At 42.5% G+C, this 19,341-nt stretch overlaps 1 pseudogene; it reads left to right on the plus strand.

Annotated features, from left to right (window-relative positions):
• Positions 1-296: 296 nt before the first annotated feature.
• Positions 297-19,341, plus strand: part of LOC149523818 (zinc finger MYM-type protein 1-like) — a 125,106-nt pseudogene continuing 106,061 nt past the window's right edge.

Genomic DNA, 19,341 nt, shown 5'->3' on the forward strand with positions numbered 1-19,341 from the left:
CACACACACACGCACTGCCACCTTTTCAGAAGTCATCCCCTCCATAATTCAGCAATATGCTATTCTATTCAGTTACACCGTGGTCATCGCTGTGTTATCTGCAGATCCTGACATCTGTTCCATATCGGCAGATTCCATCTCGTCCATGTAGATCCTTTGCCATCAATGGGAATCTTCAAACTATTCACAGGTCCAGTTATAGGATCAAAGCTTTAAGGAGTATGAAACTGTAGAGCCAACAGAAGCACCAGCTGACCCCCTCTAATACCAAGAGTGGCTTGTTCCAGGCCATAACGATGCTAATTTGGCCATGTCAGCAGTGCAAGGAACCCCAGCAAAAAGCCATCATCATTGTAAGGTAATTACAGTAACAGGAGAGAAGACACCACAATTTTTGTTAAGCAATCCACATACTGAATCTACTCAGGATTCTGAAAAGGCTTTTGAAAAGCTTAAGCATGCTCTGTACCTTTAACATTGATAGTAACGTAGTCACTTCAATACAAACAATTGCGTACTAATTCAATGCCATCATTAGCACAGTCACTATCATGCTAAGGTACGTCTACGCTGTACGCTTATTTTGAAATAAGCTATTATGCAATTGTTATTCCAAAATAGCTTATTCCGAAATAGCACATCTGCAGGGAAGTTTCAAAATTAGTCAGAGGCAGGCTTCCCTAATGTAGATGTGTTATCTCGATTTAGACCGCACTGGGGAGGAATAATTTAGAATGGCCCTAATGAGGGAGCTATTTGAAATAGCAGTAGTGGGGCATCTACACATGCCTTAATTCAAAATAGCAATTTCAGAATAGGCCTTATTCCTCATAGAATGAGGTTTACAGATTTTGGAATAAGCCGTCTATTATTTTGAAATAATGGCATGGCTGTGTAGACGCTCGCATTGTGATTTCAAAATAATGCTAGTTATCTCGAAGTAACGGTGCAGTGTAGATGCACCCCGAGTGACTTGATACTGCTCCATATGGGCACATGCGGCATGTGTAGTTGTCTTTGTCTTTCTCTTTTTAGTTAAAGTTCAAGGACACTTTATAGGCCGTCGTTCATTGTTTTACAACAGTGTTGGGTGATGTTTGAAAACCCAATTTGCTTCTACACATTAATTGCTTTGTGACATTTTCATGACCTTTGGAAGTCCAAGCCCATTGCTCTGGTCATTTGCCTCACCATGATGTTGCTACTTTAGTCCCAATCACTGTTATATTCCCATAATGGACTGGTTGGTTTACCTTCATACCTCTCACTGACACTGGCCCCTAGCTTATACACATACAAAAATACCCAAAGTGTCAAAAATTGGGGACATTTTTTTAAAAAGCCATTATAATTTATAGTGATAGAAATGTAGCCGTGTTAGTCTGGTGTAGCTAAAACAAAATACAGGACTATGTAGCACTTTAAAGACTAACAAGATGTCTTTAAAGTGCTACATAGTCCTGTATTATAATTTATGTCATCTGTGACACATCGGGCAACTGTGACAGAAGTCCAGACTAAATTATAATGCTTCAGCCCTTACTGGTGTCTTTAATGAGGAAGACCAGTGGATACACGCAAACTGAGGTTTCCCCACACGGTAGCCCATAGAAACCCCAGGATGATCCATTACTTGCGGTATAGACTCTTATTAAGCATGACATAGATTTGAGTTACATTGCTGAGCTGGCTGCAAATTGAACTTGTCATACTGAAGTGTATGTGCTCCAGTTCTTCATTTTGCTAGTTCCTGTTGCTATAGTGACCATCAGAAATCAGAGCAAAAAAGGCAAAGAGAAAGAAGATCCTTTCTCCACTTAAATAGCAGCCTCCGTCTATAGGACATCACTTGCCGCACTATTCCTCCTTCAATTTCGCATTACCAAGCTAATTACATAAAGGATTCTAGCTCTTCCAACAAAATTCAGATTTTAAGGTACAATTCAAACCAACTAATCTCAGCGGGAGTCTTTTTGTTGATTTCAGTAGGCTTTGGAGCAGGTCCAATAGAAGGAATCACAGAACTGGAAGGGACCTCATGACGTCATCAAGTCCAGTCTCTTTACATCAGGACCAAGCACTGTCTAGATCATCCCTGACAAGTGTCTGTCTAACATGCTCTTAAATATCTCCAGTGATGGACATTTCACAACCTCCTGAGGCAATTTATTCCGTCTAACCACCCTGACAGTTAGGAAATTTTTCCTAATGTCCAACCTAAACAGCTCTTGCTGCAATTTAAGCCCATTACTTCTTGTCCTACCATCAGAGGCCAAGGTCAACAATTTTTCTCTCTCCTCTTCATTAACCCACTTTTAGATACTTGAAAACTGCTATCATGTCTCCTCTAAGTCTTCTCTTTTCTTAATTAAATAAGCCCAATTCCTTCAGTCTTCCCTCATAGCTCATGTTTTCTAGACCTTTAATCATTTTTGTTGCTCTTCTCTGGATCTTCTCCAATTTTTCCACATCTTTCTTGAAACGTGGTGCCCAGAATTGGACACAATACTCCAATTGAGGCCTAATCAGCGCAGAGCAGAGTGGAAGAATGACTTCTCGTGTCTTGCTCACAACACTCCTGGTAATGCATCCCAGAATCATGTTAGCTTTTTTTGCATCAGTGTCACACTGTTGACTCATGTTTAACTTGTCATCCACTGTGACCCTTTCTGCAGTACTCCTTCCTAGACAATCACTTCCCATTCTGTGTGTGCAAAACTGATTGTTCCTTCCTAAGTGGAGTACTTTGTATTTGACCTTATTAAACTTCATCCGGAGTTCAAATCTCTTTCTGCTCAATGGCTGATCGAATGACCCAGACATGGATACATGTCAATACCACACAATGCAAAGGAAGAAACTAAGAAGGAAATACAAACATACATAGATCAATCTCATCATCGTAGCGAATGCTGACCATCGTCTCAAGTTTAAAAGAACATAAGAACGGCAATACAGGGTCAGACCAATGGCCCATCTAGCCCAGTATCCTGTCTTCTGACAGCGGCCAATTCCAGATGCCCCAGAGAGAGTAAACAGAACAGTAATGGTGTGCACCCTGACTACCTTCTGCCTTTGAGGCACCAACAGTTGAAAGGGAAAAAAAGTTTTTCCAAATCGGAGTTTCACAAGTGCTAGCAAGGTCATATTGAAACATCTTCCATTTATTCCACACAATGGTACATCTTTAAAGTACAGGTCTTAACCATTATGGCCCCGATATTCATGGTAGTTCCTAAATAGCTTTGAGGATCTGGGCCTAAATGACATTTTAAAGTATTAAAACACCCATGAATGCATCAATAAAATAAAATATATTCCTCCGGCATTAGGCAGGCTGAGGGTTTTTTCGGTATCTGTTTAACATAACCCCTAATTGTTGTATGAAAGACAGTAAGAGCCCGACTTGGATCTCACACTTCCGTAAATCTCCGGTGAAGTCAATGTTGATTAACTACAGGGGTCCAGTGCATAACATGAGGTGGTGACCCTTTGACTTTAAAAATTGCTCTTTACCTAGTTTAAATAGTGCTGTCTCTCCAGTGACTATCTGTGCAAGTCACATGTCCACTGCAAGCCATTGCTTTCAACTAAGTCCTATTAACACATTTCTAGCATGTTTAAAAAGACAGTTTAGGTTTGAAAATAATGGGGTCCTCTTGTATTATTATTACCCAGTGTGCAGTTCATGAAACAAGGGAATAGTGGTCAGATTGTTGATACCCACAGCAAGGAAGAGAATGTGATTAATGGGATAATAAACCAGCGCCTCGACCAGCAAATGGGAAACATGAAAGGACTCAGACCACCAGGAGTGTCGGACTTCAGGACAAAAACCTTGCCAAGTCACGGAAAAAGTGAATGCATTAAAGAGCCAACCACAGGGGACAAAGATGAGAAAAATGAACTTGAAGTTTTTTTGAGTATATCTGTGGGGGAGGGGGAAGAACAGGAATAATTTTGCTAGGAATAATGCTTGGAACAACGGAACAGCTGATAAAGGGTTTTGGTCCCAGACAAAATGAGACTGTAGAGACATTTTGTCTGGGTTTTTCTTTTACACGATACTTATAAAAGCTGAGAAGTGATATCAACAGGTAACTTTGGAAGCATTAAAAATTCCCTAATTAAAGGAAGGACCGTTCTTGGCATACGTGAGAGAAACAGATCTAACCACAGAGAAATGTCTCCAAATAATAAGAGCAGCCAAATTGTTCATGGGAAGGATCAAAATAACAACAGTGCCCACACAGTAATAGTGGTAACAGTGCAAGAGGTGATGGAGACATAGCTACCCCGGGAAGAACAAAGGAGCAATACATGCAAGGAGAAGAACAAGATCTGCAGTAACTTCAGCAGATCCAAAGCCTCTCGGTATCTATACACCATAGAAGAAGGCTGCCAGCTACTCTACTGCAATATTTGGAACTGTGCTAGTGCAATGCCCAGTTCTATTCCAGCTGGATTGTAAAGCCATCTGCTAGCAACATTGCTAAGCAGCAAAATGCAGAATATGCCTTGTTCCTAAGCCATTCAATGGCACACTGAAAATACCAGTGACTGAGGCAAATGTGTTCCCTGTCTGTCACGTCACAAATGGACTCTGGCATATTGTGCTAAATTAGCCGTCCATTCTAGCACCTCACGCCCTTTGCCACACCTCTTGGGCAGGTACCAGTAGGTATGAATACCTGTGGGCAGTGCAAACCAAAGTAGGCATGGGAGGCTCTCCCAGGCATCAAGACTGTAACCAATGATATTCTTGTAAAAGGAAGGGAGCTCAAGGAAGAGGCAAATCAGGGTCATGACACCCAGCTTTGACAACTCCTAAACAAGTGCCAGGCACAGAATACCAGGCTGAACGCAGACAAGCGGAAGCTGAAGGGACTGAAGTCACTATATCTGACATCAGTTGACTTCTGAGGCCCTCTGACTTGACCCTGAAAAACTCAAGAATCATTAACAAAATACCCAGGTCCAAGGCTATGAAGGGAAGAGTTGGTGATTCAGAGATAGTATTCTTCTCCTGGAGTTAGCTTCCAACAAATACTCTAGTATTAGAGGTTTTATGCAGTTAAAGGTAGCATAAGAGCAAGTTGTAACGCTGAGGACAAAAGCTTGGCTCCACCGGAGTCAGTGAGAAGAATGTCTACGGCAGTGAGGGACAATCAAGGCTAGAGAGTGGGCTGCCTGACTAGTCCTCCTTCATCTCAGTGGGCTGCAAGATTGTAGAAACCAAGGCGGTTTCCTGAGTTAAAGTAGTTTTGCTAACTGGCTTGCTTGCCTAGAATTTGTGGGGTGTGTCAGCCGAACTGTAGAAGAACTTTAATTGGCTGCCGAGGGAGTACGCAGGTCTCAGTTCAATGTTGTGTGCAATCAGCACACTCCTAATTCCACATGCCCTTGTTTTACATGCGAGTGGCTTTAGTAATACCGACAGAAAGAAATACTACACAGACAGAAACCAGCAGAATCTGGCAACCCTGCCCCCGGGCAATGGTAAACAAAATGTAGTAGCCATACATAGAACTTCAATCGGCTTTATGCAGCCCATGCGTAATTTTGTAGTTACATCTAAGGCTGGTTTAACATTTTCCATTCCCACCATTTTTTCATGGAATTAGATTTTTGATTAACTGAAATTTTCCATGGATAGTCTCTGCCTTCCAGACAAACTTTTTGATTTCCAGATGATGCTGTTCCATTTTTGAACAAAAAGTAAAACTTCCATTGGGGGAACCAAGCCTGCTGTTATATGAGTCTAAGTATGCTGAGCCCAGCTTAGACTTAGGCATCTAACAATAAAAGTGCTGTGCCCATTTGATTACTATAAAATTAAACCAGTTATACTTTTAAATGTATGCAAGGCCTGGGTCTCAAGTTGCTTTTGTAAATGGATCTGAGACCACTACATTAGGCACTTGGTAACTTTTACCCCCTTTTTTGCTAAAGAAGCTCATGCTTTTAGGCCTGGAGACCCAGGTTCTGTCACAGTTAATCTAGCCGGGTTTGTCATTACACGATCAAAGGGATTTTTTAAAATCGTGGTTAAAGTTCTTCATCTATATAAGTATATGTTAAAATCCAATTCCAAAATGCTTTGATGCAAGAGTCTAAGCTAATCTCAGCTGTTGATGAGCTCTTAGTGCCTCACCAGATTAGCCCTACAATAAATGCAAGGCACCATCAATGAATGAGCATACAATTTCTCAGCTTTTATTTTAACGGACAAATTGAAACATACTCTAAACTGATGCACAACAGAACTATTATCATAAGAAAAGAAAAGCACAAAGCTAATGTCTTCTGGTGGGGAAAAAAGGGAGAGAACTCGAGACTTGGTGACTGTAAGAATTTGGAAATAAAATGAAATAATGTAAACATTTTAAAAGAAGGTTAAAATCACAGCCATGCTATGCCACAAAGAAAGAGAAACAGCTACCAGGACATAGGTCCTTTAGTGCATCAGCTGGCAGCAGCATTCCCACTATGCAGTAAGAAGTTGGGATGGCATGTTCCATACTTACTAAATGACTAAGCCAGTTAATGCCTTAAGATTGCACGGTACATGCATTGGCAGAAACAAAATGGGACTGATTTTTTCTTCTTTGCAGAAAGGCAAGTCCACTGAGCAGCAGTTATGTTATGAGCCAAGAGAGGTTTAAAATGCAATTTGATGCCACTTTTGGCAGTTGCATTCTTAGAAAATGCATCATGGCCTCACTAGGCACCCAAAGTTTGCTCAGTTCTCTCAAACCACATGCAGCTATTATTTGTATTGCATACACATGTCCACCGGATATAGAAGAAGGCAAGATGCTCCCATCACCCCTCCCTATTTGTGATGACTGTGGTAAGTGCAATGATAAACTGTTTTGGTGTGGCAGCAAGAAGATATTTACTGGTAAAAGGCCCAGATGAACTTATACATTAAATTGCATTACAAAGAAAAACACATTCCCAGTCAAGCCCCTGAGTATTTGTTGTTTTTTAAATTTTTAGGAAATAATGTCATTTTTGTTTACACTGCTAGAAAGTCAGGGCTGGCAAATACACACACGTGAGGAATGGGCTTCTGTAACAGTGACTTTTTTTAAATTTAGAGCTATTCAAGTGAAAAACAAATACAAGTTGCTGCTTTTAATTCAAGTTTTTTTAAGTGGTTCTACTTTTGTATCCTCATTAGCTAAGTCCCAATTATGCAGTAGGTAGAGAATCTGGCAAGTTCCCTACCCCAGCAAGTTTACCAATGTAAAATTGTTTGTTTTAAATCACTACTGGCAGTGCATGAATCCCAAAGAGGACTTTAAGGTTTAATAGCACCGGGTGTTGGCCCAACTCTCCTCTACTGAAATCAATAGGAAATTTAACATGTACAGGCAGTCCCCGAGTTACGCGGATCCGACTTAAGTCGGATCCGTAGTTACGAACGGGGATTCTCGCCCCGGAGAACTAGAGCGAACTACAGGACGCCCAAGGCAGAGTTGCTCTGCCCTGGGCTTCCTGGAATCAGCTGCTGATCAGTTTCAGCAGCAGCTGACTTGGGGACGCCTGGTGTTCTTATCTTGAATCTGTATGTAAGTGGAACTGGTGTCCAGATTCAGCGGCTGTTGAAACTGATCAGTTTCAGCAGCAGCTGATGCCAGTTCCGACTTACATACAGATTCAACTTAAGAACAAACCTACAGTCCCTATCTTGTACGTAACCCAGGGACTGCCTGTACTTGACTTCAGTGAAGGCAGTACAAAGTTCCTCTGGAAGCATCAGCCTACCTGTACACATTCTGAATCAGCTCCTGAAAACACTTTGGGGTTGCCGTGTCAATAGGATCAATTCCTTGCAGATTCCAGCTTTACCCAAGCAGTGCTCCTTTAAAGTTGCTGGAGGAGAAGGACAAGGTGTGAGTGAGAATCAGAATGTCGGTTAGATAGGCTTGGACCTGTCTGGAAAAAGCGGCCGTAACATACAGGATAAAAATAAGGCTGAGAGTAACAGCCAAGTGGCTATTGTGTGGATGCAGGGACAGTATGGGAAATGTATCTGCTTTGAGAGATCATAGGGTCAAATCCAAAACTCACTGAATTCAGTGGAAGCTGTCACGGTCCTGGAAGGAGAAAGTCACAACTAAAAATCAGGAATCTCCAGGAATTCCCTCCGCCAAATGATTCATCACTAGGTCTGATATAGTTTTACAGATTGCAACCCTATAAACCAGAACTTTCTGGTCCAGCAACATCTGTGGTCCAGAAGGACTATGGATGTTTCAGGATCAGAAAGTCCTGGCACACTGCGAGGGGTGGGGGTCCAGGCGCTGGCGTGCGGCTCAGCTGGGCTGTGGTGGGAAGGCTGGGAGCCGGCGTGCAGTTCAGCTGGGCTGCAGGGGGAGCCAGGAAGCCCAGGGGGAGCCGGCCACATAGGGACCAGAAATGACCTCCTCTGGCCCAGAAAAATCCCTCATCCAGGCCAGTCATGTCCTGAGGGTGCCCCACTAGGGAGGCCCAACCTGTATTTTTTTACATTATACCTTCTACCTATAAGCTGTAAACTGGTTTTACTGTACCTGGCACTGCACCCTCACACCTTTCTTAAAAGAAGCATCGTCTCACTCCCTGCAAAGGAGGTTTTAAGTGTGGACGTGCAATGTGTTTATACACACATTTTAGCAAATTAGGTGGATTCGGTCACTGATACAGCAGCTATATTTTTCTACAGTACAATACAGATTTGTTTGGTGGATCATTCCTGCTCCAGGATCATCTTCTAGAGTTCAGTCCATGCTCCCGATCATTCTAAAAATTCATGGAGGTTAGGTCCATCAGTGGCTGTTAGAGAGGATGTGTGGCAAGGGTGTCCCTAACCTCTGGTTGTGAGAAGCTGGAAATGGGTGACAGGGGAGGGATCACCTGATGATTGCCTGTTCTGTTCACTCCCCCTGGGACACCTGGCATTGGCCCCTGTCAGAAGACAGGATATGGGGCTAGATGGACCTTTGGTCTGACCCAGTCTGGCTATTTTTATGTACAAGTTACAAGTATTGAATGCTTTCTGGGCCTTAGTTCTGCTTCCAGTTGTCAGTGGGAGTTTTCCTATTGACGTCAATGGAAAACAGAGGAGCCCAAAATAGAAGCATTTTTGGATGTTTCTCTCGCCTCCCTTCCTGAGTGTCTGACACTTAGGCCATGGCTCACACACATTCAGAAAAAAAAATCATTTTGAAAGAGAGCGTGAGGTACTGTTATCCTACTCTGAATGTTATCGTATGATCTCAGCAGCTGTGTTTACTCCCGTGCTGGGAACAGTCTGAATTTTCCGGCTGCTTGGTGATTTGATTGTTGGCAGATTTGATTCTAATGGGCAAATGGTACAGATCTTAACTAGGAGAAACTTGATGGTTACTGTCTTTGAAATGCAGCTCCATTGATATGCATACAAAAATACCACACAGTTATTTTTTAATGAGAAGCGTGGCTTTAGCATTCTGACATTTATAATCTGTACCCCACACTTTTCACTTCTGCCACGCTCATAGATATTTGGGAAACTTGGCAGCAAAAATTTAGAGTTACTTAAGTCAAAGAAGAATGGGTCTATTTTTTTTATTATTATTTGCAAGTATAAATAAAAGAAAAATCCTGTCAAGGTGAGAGAGGCAATTTTTTCCCACGAGTCATCTTGCTTTCAAAAGATGAGGTATCAGTCCTCAATATCTCTGTGACTTAGCAATTTGTTTACACAGTTTTACTGCTTTGGACATAGCACAGCTGAGTTCCTAGCTTGATGAAATATTGTTATCCACATAATTCACTTTGTGCTCTTCGAAGGTATTCAGATTTGTGGCTGTTTCCATTTGAAGTTAAAATTGGACTGAAAATTCATGTGTAAGCTGCACAGATGAGGTAAGTCTGAGTATCAGGAAAGTGTCAATTAAATTCACCTTCTAGTCTATGGCATAAAAATCTGCTCTGAAAGCCTTGAAACATGCTGCTATTATCATATCAATTGAAGGCAGCAGAAATAATTCAAGTCAGAGGTGAATACAAGCTTATTTCAAGATCTTCATAATAAACTTTTAGTCTGTTATATTAAGAGTAATGGGCTTTGGAGTGGTGATTCATTGTTTATTCTTTGATTATATGCACTCAATGATATTATTGATTAAACTTCAATTATCAGTTTACTCTGATTAACTCATCCTTCATCTTTTCATTTCTGTCATAAAATGTAGCAAAGGCTACATGAGCAATATAGTAGATCTGGAGTGTTTACAAACTTACAAGAAACAACAACAGATGTTCTCTCTTGGGGAATCACATGTCCCTTAGCCTCCACACAGGGAGGATTATTAGTAGGAAAAATGCTCCTATTTACAAAACATACATTGAAAAAATATTCTTAATTGGAACCGTTTGAGGTGTTTTCACTGAGGTAAACATGCCGAAAGATGTTTCAGTGAACAAGCAAGTAGCTCTTTATCAGCAGGTTTGCAGTTGTGCTCCATTTGAGTCCTGAAAGTTTTAGGCTTAACTTTTTTACTATGCAAAACTTAGCTAGATATTTCTTTCTTGTCAGAATGGTGGTCTTTCCTGTTTGCAAGAAGACCAAGATACCACAAACTTTTTGTCCTCGGACCTGCTGGAATATGAAAGTGCAAACATGCATGACAATAAAAATAATTCGTAAAAAGTTAAAGAGGCTCTATCAAGTAAAAAGACAATTATTTTCTGTAAAATAATCCTTCACGAGTTATCAATAACCCCCTAAAAAGGGTTATAGCCGAAAGAATTTTAAATATCTAATTTAGTTGTATCTTTTGGGTGTCTATTTTAAAAAAATCATCCAACTTGGTAAAAAAAAAAAATAGACTAGTCACCTCCACTTCATTTCTAGTCAATTTCAGTGCCTTGGTCTTATGCACTAGCACCATGCTGTCCTCCTGTCCAAGTTGCAAACCCAGGCTGCAATTCTGCAATCTGATCTTTGCAGGCAGACTCCTGTGACACTATTGAAAGATCAGAGTCCCTGGAGGGAACGCCCTTAAATACAGAGCTAAACAATCTCTCTAGAAAGCTAAATTTCCTGTCTGCAAATTTTCAGGAAGGGGGAAGTAACTGTAACAATCCTCCTGTGGTTATTACCTTTCCATACCCATTTTTACAATACTAAATTTGATGTAAGCCTACGCATAGTACTTTGTTAAATGAATATTTCTTAACGGTGCTGTTCAGCTAGTCCACATAGCGAATGCCCTTTGCTATTGTCAGTTTGGAAGCTGTTTTTCTTCTGTGAACTGTCTCACTCCTCTCTAGTCTTAATGAAATTCTCAAGGGAAGAAAATACACAAAGACCTGACCTATTTTTGTTGCTATTTGGGGAAAAAAACTACCCATCAATAAGAAAGAGTTTCTTTCGCTAATGCCTGGCTAAGGTAGCCACATGGAGAAAGTGAGCCTGTGTAGAAGAGTTAAAGATAGTGAAAGTTCGGAACCCTGTGGGGAAACTGATATGTGTTTTGCCCTTGTCAAGACCTTTAAAATCTCTATATATTGCCCTTACAAAAATCCATCCGGCAACAATAAGCTTTGAAGCAAAAGTCAGGTGAGGGAAAGAAATTAATACATTCAGTTAATTGATTCTCTATTCAGTTTAATTAATTACAGGCCCAGTTGTGCATCTCTTCTAGTGGTTGGAGAGCCCATTGAATTTAGTGAAACTACTCCCATGAGTAAGTGATCAAGTGAATAGGAGTCAGCAACTCAGACCCCAATTAATTAAGAGCTTGTCTAGCAGAAAAATCTCTCTGCTACTGCGCACAGGAGAGCCAGATCAGGTGAAGCTGGGGGAAGTAACAGTTCAATGTCAAGTTGCCCCTTTCTCAGTCCTCACTGCCAGTAACAGGTCTATGGTTTTGTAGGATCCCGTGCTGAAGGATGGGCATTCTCCTCTTGGCTACATTCTGCGGAGTATTGAGTAGCCATTGGATCCATACCACAGGCTGAGTGAAGGGAGCTCATCGGGTTGAGAACAATGTCAACTCTGCTGAACTAAAGCCAACATGTTTGAGATTTCAAAAGTGGAATGAATCCAGTGGAGAAAGCCCCTTCAAAGGCAGGAGACGATCAGGTCTGGGGGAAGGGGTGAAGTCAAGGATGGTTCATTTGGATGTATTTTGTATATCAGGTCTTGTGAAAGACTGTTTATACAGAAAGGAGAAGGAATAGGAGAAGGAGATTCAGATACACATGTATTGTCAGTGTGAATCTATTCCAGGAAGCCAGGAAAGAGGGAGGCTGGGAAGGGTCTAACATCAGCCATACAAGGAGACAAGAGAGTTTTAAAGGGTGATGCTGTTTTCTTCTCTGTAATCAAGTACCCTGTTCAGTGTGATTCATTCCCATTTTCAGGTGAGGGGGAAGGCTAACTCCCAAGGAAGCCAGGCTGTCATAAATCCTAGCCTGAGGAAATGTGTGGAGGCACAGGCCCTTCTTTACATGAGAGTCCTAAGATTGAAGGGGCTAGGGCCAGGATGGGCAACCTAGGCTAGTGAGTGGGCTGCATGAGTGGCCCTCCTTCATCGCAGTGGGCCGCAAGATTGTCATCACTAAGATGTTCTCCTGGGATGGGGTAGTTTTCCTACTGCACTTGCGGGGTCTGCTGATTGGAATGCAGAGGGAGCACCCGGCTCTCGCGGTCAATGCTGTGTGCAATCAGCACACACCTCACTTCACCTGCCCTTATTTTATGTGCATGTCATTTTAGTAAAACTGGTAGGGAAAAACCGATGTGGACGAAAACCAACAGAATCTGGAAACCCTGTGCATGGGCGACAGTAAACAAAATGTCTCATTGGCCCCGCATGGAACCTCAATGTGCTGCAGGCAGCCCCCTACAAAGGTCACCAGAATGCACTTGTAAAAGGAGACATTGGTGAACATCGTTGGACTCTTGTATTGCCCTCGATTGGGATACTCCTCCTCCACATGATACGTGCCGGAACAGCTGCTTTGTCAAGAGCCAGACCCTGAAATTCTTACTCAAGCCAAATGCCTACTGAAGTTCTTGGGAGTTTTGCCCGTGTTAAGCCCAATGGCTCAAGAAGTTTTCATGTACTGTAGCAACAATAGACTTTTTTTTCCAGGGGTGGCACAGTATTAATGTGAAAACTAATGTTAAAAGTATTAATATTTTTCAAAATAAAGGGCGTACTATTTCAGCATCCCAGTAACCCTCATTCCATGAGGGTCAAGGGATGTCTCGAAATAGCACGTTATTTTGAAATTTGGTGCTGTGTAGAGTGCCACTTTTCAAATTTCAAAATAGATTTGAAATAAGATACTCAATTTGCATAGCGCAAATTGCATACCCTATTTCAAGTATAAGGTGCTGTGTAGACACACTCTAAGTGGCTAGAGGAGTCATTTGCATGGCAGGTGTCAGGACTCTGAAGGAAGTTCCCTGTTTATTCCAGTGTTGGGAACTCTAATGATTTTGTCAGGAGTTTCATGATAATAATGGTTTTCCATAAAGCCCCAGCCTCTGTAGTCAAGTGGATATGAGATGATTTCAGCTGATATTCTTAAAGAACATGTAAATTTCTAGCCCTCCTGGCTATGGAAACTTTAAAATGTGACCTTAGTGCACCTTAACGACAAATGAGAAGGATAGCAAATCTTTAATTTTTACATAACCTCGTGATTTTAAAGCAAATCCTATGATTTTGGACCATTTGGGGTTGGCAATATTGTGGTTAATAAGGTCACAGAGAGAAGACTCGGAAGAATCAGGCTCACATAAGACGAAGCGAACATCTGTGATGTTAATCTGATCCTAATCTAAAGTGAGATTTACCCAGTGTTGACATGGAGTTAGAGCCATTTTCACTGAAGATAAGTAATCTTGACAGACAGCGTCAGACCCTCATTTCCAGCAGCATAAATCGGAAAGCAGCACCTGCTATTTTGCAAGGCCCTCTCCATCTTGCTTCTGGCCCTGTTTTAAACGAGGAAATGGACTCTTCCTATTGTCGCCTTGCTATACGTTTCTGACTCTCAATAGAGAAAAGGCAGGAAAAAGCCAGATTTTTGCAACATATCCCATGTGCCACACAAGCGTCTCTCCCTCTCTGAGCTAAATTTCCTCCCAATCTTCCTTAGCTTGGAGGGAAGGGCCAGTAGTGTTTGGGATGCTAAACTGGTGGGAGGCAAGGGTTTCCATTTACCATTTGTCTCTCCATTCCTGCCTTTAACAGGCAAATCTTGTCTCTCACTCCTACATATACAATTTCTTATTATATGCGTTGTGCATAAAATTGTACTCAGTGTTGTTCTAACACAAAGCAAGATGGCAACTGACTCAAGGACCGTGTGCTCTAATCAACACACAACATCTTTTAATAGAACCAGCAACACCCAACCAAAAAGTTCCAGGAACTTTTACTTTTCATCTGAAACAATCAGAACAGCTTTATGCCTCAGTAATGGGAGATCATCCTTTTTAGAACAGAGCCTTATGCAAACAGAACAGAAGGCCTATCCCGTCTTAACGCAGATCAGTTTTAAGTGGGTAATGAAGTGGTGAACCAGAATATCCAGACCCAACTTTGGAATTTTCCAAATCATGGTTCCTGAAGTGTTGCAAAACTATTTAGAATGTGTTCATTGCAAGCTTGATTCTGCTCTTCACATCTACCGGCAGAATTCAGGAATAACCTGAAATTGAGGCAGTTTAAAATAAAGGCAAATCTGGCCCTTCCTTAGCTGATTGCCCCAGTACATGATTGCACAACAAGTTCTCCCTCCCACAAACTCAGTACCTAGAGGCATCCTTGTAGCTTACTCTCTCTTCAAGGTTGATTTGAAAGTGGAAAAGGGAGCTTCTATTAGCATCATCTTCATTTAATGTCCCCCACCCTGTGAAATAACAGTATGCATCTAGCACATGATTTATTATGTGCATTTATTAAAGACATCTGATAATAAATCATGTGCCTTATTGCAAGTGTAGTTCTTAGCCATCTGATCACTTTGCTGTCTATGGGCATTATTTTTTGGGCACAAGTCTTACTGATATACTTAACAGCTATTTGTCCTCATGCTTCAAATACTCTTCTAATTTCTCCAAAGGCAAATCTAGTCCCCTGGTACAAACCAAGTAATCTGCAAGCATGCATACAAGAAAGCTAGGGCCATAGGGCTGTCAGAGTATGCCTTGCAATTCCCATTAGTCAGTCACTCAGCCACTATTACACTCAGCTCCATGGTCATGGGTAAGCGCCATGGTTATGAACTCAAGTGACTCCACCCCCCTCTACCCCAAGTCCCTCCTCCAAATCCATTTCTATTGGCCTGTACCACAGGCTGCCATGGAGTTATCTCCAAGTTGCGTGAAAGGCAAGGGATTCAGGGGAGCCATCTTGAATCTACCGCAATCAAGGCTACTTGAGCTATAGAACGTTACTCTTAAAATAACTACATGAGCTATAGAACATTACTGCTAAAGTAAATGAGATGCAAGCTAACACATCAGTGGAGCAAATAACTCCAAACCCAGATTTCAATTTAATTTGAAGGTAGAACCTGGATCTCCATACTCCATACTCCAGTCGCTTTTGCGCAAAATCTTGCCACCTGTCTACACTGGCTGCGAGTATTTGCACAAGAACACTGACGTTCTACTGTATGAAATCAGTGCTTCTTGCGCAAATACTCTGATGCTCCCGCTCAGGGATAAGTCCTCTTGCGCAAGTGTTCTTGTGCAAGAGGCCAGTGTAGACAGGTAACATCAATTTCTTGCGCAAGAAAGCCTGATGGCTAAAATGGCCATCAGAGCTTTCTTGTGCAAGAGAGCAACTACACTGGCACGGATGCTTTTGCGCATCTTACTCAAATACTCTAATGCAAAAACTCTTGCATTTAGAGAATTTGCGCTAAATCTTGCCAGTCTAGACGTAGCCCTGAAAAAAATGTTGGAGGCCATGTGAAGTTTGCAATTTGATTTGGCAGGAAAAGAAGCACACGCTTTGGTGTCAGCAGCCCCAAAACAACATCGCATCCTGGTATGGACAGATAGTTGTATCTTTACACACAGCAGTTGGAATTTTGGTTCATGTCTGAGCACCACCGCTCCAGAAAGAAGTTCCCAAACAGGAAGGAGATCAGAGAAGTACAGCTACTACAATTAGAAGGATAGATGTCTGAGGCAAGGTAAAAGTTAGTCATGTACAGCTGGTTAAGCAACTAACAAGAGGGCAATTTAGTCTACAAATACTTCAAGTTGATACATGACAAGGATGAAGCAGAATTATTTAGGTGCCTGCAACTCAGAGCACTGAGATGAAACAGAGAGAGAAAAGTTTAAAGAAGTGCAGGAAGTCTCCCTGATCTTCAGCTGGATTACAAAGGGCCCCATGTAGAGGGCAATGCATGGCATATCAGGAGCCAAATGAAGAACACACTGTAGCTTTGGGAGTCCATAGTTCCTCTCCTGCACACGCACACCCTGCTTGCCTGGGAGGAAGCATAATTTACATATAACCTTTGGGCGAAGGAGCTTACTCCTGTCCACTGCTGCATGCTCTGCTACACTAGACAGAGAGGAAATGGAGAAGTATCAGGGCTACACCCATTCAAAATGACTCATCGTCCCTGTCTCATCTTCTACATGTTTTGAACAGGATGAATCAGGCGATTAGCCCCCACCCTTCCGACCACAGAGAAGGAGTCACATGGAGGAGTTGTGAGAATCAAGTCCAGAGTTAAGTGCAGTGAATGTTACATAGACCCTCTGAGTTATTGGGTAAGGAAGTCTGGCTGTATGCATCTCTTAAAACGCACGGGGAAGTAAAGGCTTATTTCATAGCCTAGCTATAATCCATATAATACAAAATCAAATATACATTCATGTCAAACCACCATTTCGGCATCAATGTTAACACTTTCACCTTCCCAGGTGCGACCCTTTCACTGCTCCTCGTGTATGAATCCAAAAACATCCGGGGAGCCTTTGAGTAGACACTGTCAAGTCCTCCCAGTGTCTTCCTCTCCCTAGATTGATGCAGGGAAAGAGGCAGCTGGCTCCCTCTTCTCCAGTAACTTCTTGGAATGGCATTGGCACATGCTGGCACAGCTGTCATTGTAGGAGGTTCAACCAGGCACAGCAACAGGCAGCTCAATAAACAGTTTCTCCTCCTTGTGCGTGAGGTGTGTGCCTGCTTTCTCCTGTCATCCCCTGGCTGCAGGAAGATGAGACAGCCATAAAAAGAGGCTCATATTTTTGCAGTTGTCCTTTGAGTAATATCCTGCTTCTGAACAGATAAGCTGTGTCTAGATTGGCCAGTTTTTCCGGAAAATCAGCTGCTTTTCCAGAAAAACTTGCCAGTTGTCTACACTGGCTGCTTGAATTTCCGCAAAAGCACTGACATCCTACTGTAAGAAATCAGTGCTTTTTGCAGAAATACTATGCTGCTCCCGTTCGGGCAAAAGTCCCTTTTGCACAAAACTTTTGCGCAAAAGGGCCAGTGTAGACAGCTGAGATTTATTTTGCGCAAAAAAGCCCCGATCACGAAAATGGTAATCGAGGCTTTTTTGCGGAAAAGGGCGTCTAGATTAGCCACGGACGCTTTTCTACAAAAAGTGCTTTTGTGGAAAAGTATTCGTGCCAATCTAGACTCTCTTTTCCAAAAATTGCTTTTAACGGAAAACTTTTCCGTTAAAAGCATTTCCGGAAAATGCCAGTCTAGACATAGCCATAATATATGCAGCGGTATTTTAATGATTTATGCAATTTTGCCTTACTAAGGAGTAAAAAGAAAGCATCCTAAAAATCACACACCACTCCTGCAGCACGATAAGCAGCCATCGATTTTCTGCTGCATGGAAGAACCTCACAGGAAGGCAGCAACACCCATTTAAAATGGTTAAACAATAAGCTGTCCCTTTATGTATTTCAAATGGCTTGTGCCAGGCACAGTTCCAACACAGTCAGGGTTGAGTGACATGCTACCTACCGACAGGGCTTAAACTCTGCAGTATGTAGCTAGCGAATGGTACAGCATATTGAAGGAAATGAGTCCTTCCTACATCCTCACTAGGTGATCATTCTGTGCCCCGAGGAATGAAGATCCATCTCTCCTGTCAGAGTCTTTCAGCCTCACATGGTAAGCAAAAGTTTCCCAGTGCATCAGAATTAGAGAAACAGAATCTGCTCTAGTGCCCATTCAAGTCAATGCGAAGACACTCAGGGTGTGTCTAGACTACATGCCTCCTTCGACGGAGGCATGTAGATTAGCCAGATCGGAAGAGGGAAATGAAGCCGCGATTAAAATAATCGCGGCTTCATTTAAATTTAAATAGCTGCCCCGATCTGCCGATCAGCTGTTTGTCGGCAGATCGGGGGAGTCTGGACGTGATGCCCCGACAAAGAAGCCTTTCTTCATCGACACAGGTAAGCCTCGTGAAACCAGGCTTACCTGTGTCGATGAAGAAAGGCTTCTTTGTCGGGGCATCGCGTCCAGACTCCCCCGATCTGCCGACAAACAGCTGATCGGCAGATCGGGGCAGCCATTTAAATTTAAATGAAGCCGCGATTATTTTAATCGCGGCTTCATTTCCCTCTTCCGATCTGGCTAATCTACATGCCTCCGTCGAAGGAGGCATGTAGTCTAGACACACCCTCAGGGTACGTCTAAACTACATGGCTCCGTCAATGGAGGCATGTAGATTTGTTTTTTTGGCAAAGGGAAATGAAGCCGCGATTTAAATAATCGCGGCTTCATTTAAATTTACATGGCTGCCGTGCTGAGCCGACAAACAGCTGATCAGCTGTTTGTCAGCTCAGCGCGCTAGTCTGGACACTCCCCTGTCGAAATGAAAGCCTTTAAGCGACATTCCCGGTAAACCTCATCCTACGAGACATGGTCGATAAAGGGCTTTCAGGTCGGCGCGGAGCATCCAGACTAGCGTGCTGAGCCGACAAACAGCTGATCAGCTGTTTGTCGGCTCAGCGCGGTAGCCATGTGAATTTAAATGAAGCCACGATTATTTAAATCGCGGCTTCATTTCCCTTTGCCTACAACCCTCATCTACATGGCTCCATCGATGGAGCCATGTAGTTTAGACACAGCCTCAGAGATTTCTAACAGGCTTCAGCTCAGGCCGCCTGGCACAGCAGTTGAGCCTTTGGTCCTCAGGAAGAGAGTGCCTTTAAAACAAAACCACCTCAAATTCAGGAACTTTAATGCTGTTCAACAGAATCCATCCACCACTGAGGAAAAATGGCATTGCATCCTGGCATGGGTATCATTATCTGGAGGACAGATTTTCAAGTTCCAGCACTTAGATACAAAA

Source organism: Pelodiscus sinensis, chromosome 11, assembly GCF_052426305.1.
Source record: "Pelodiscus sinensis isolate ZL-2025 chromosome 11, ASM5242630v1, whole genome shotgun sequence".
NCBI classification, from domain to species: domain Eukaryota; kingdom Metazoa; phylum Chordata; order Testudines; family Trionychidae; genus Pelodiscus; species Pelodiscus sinensis.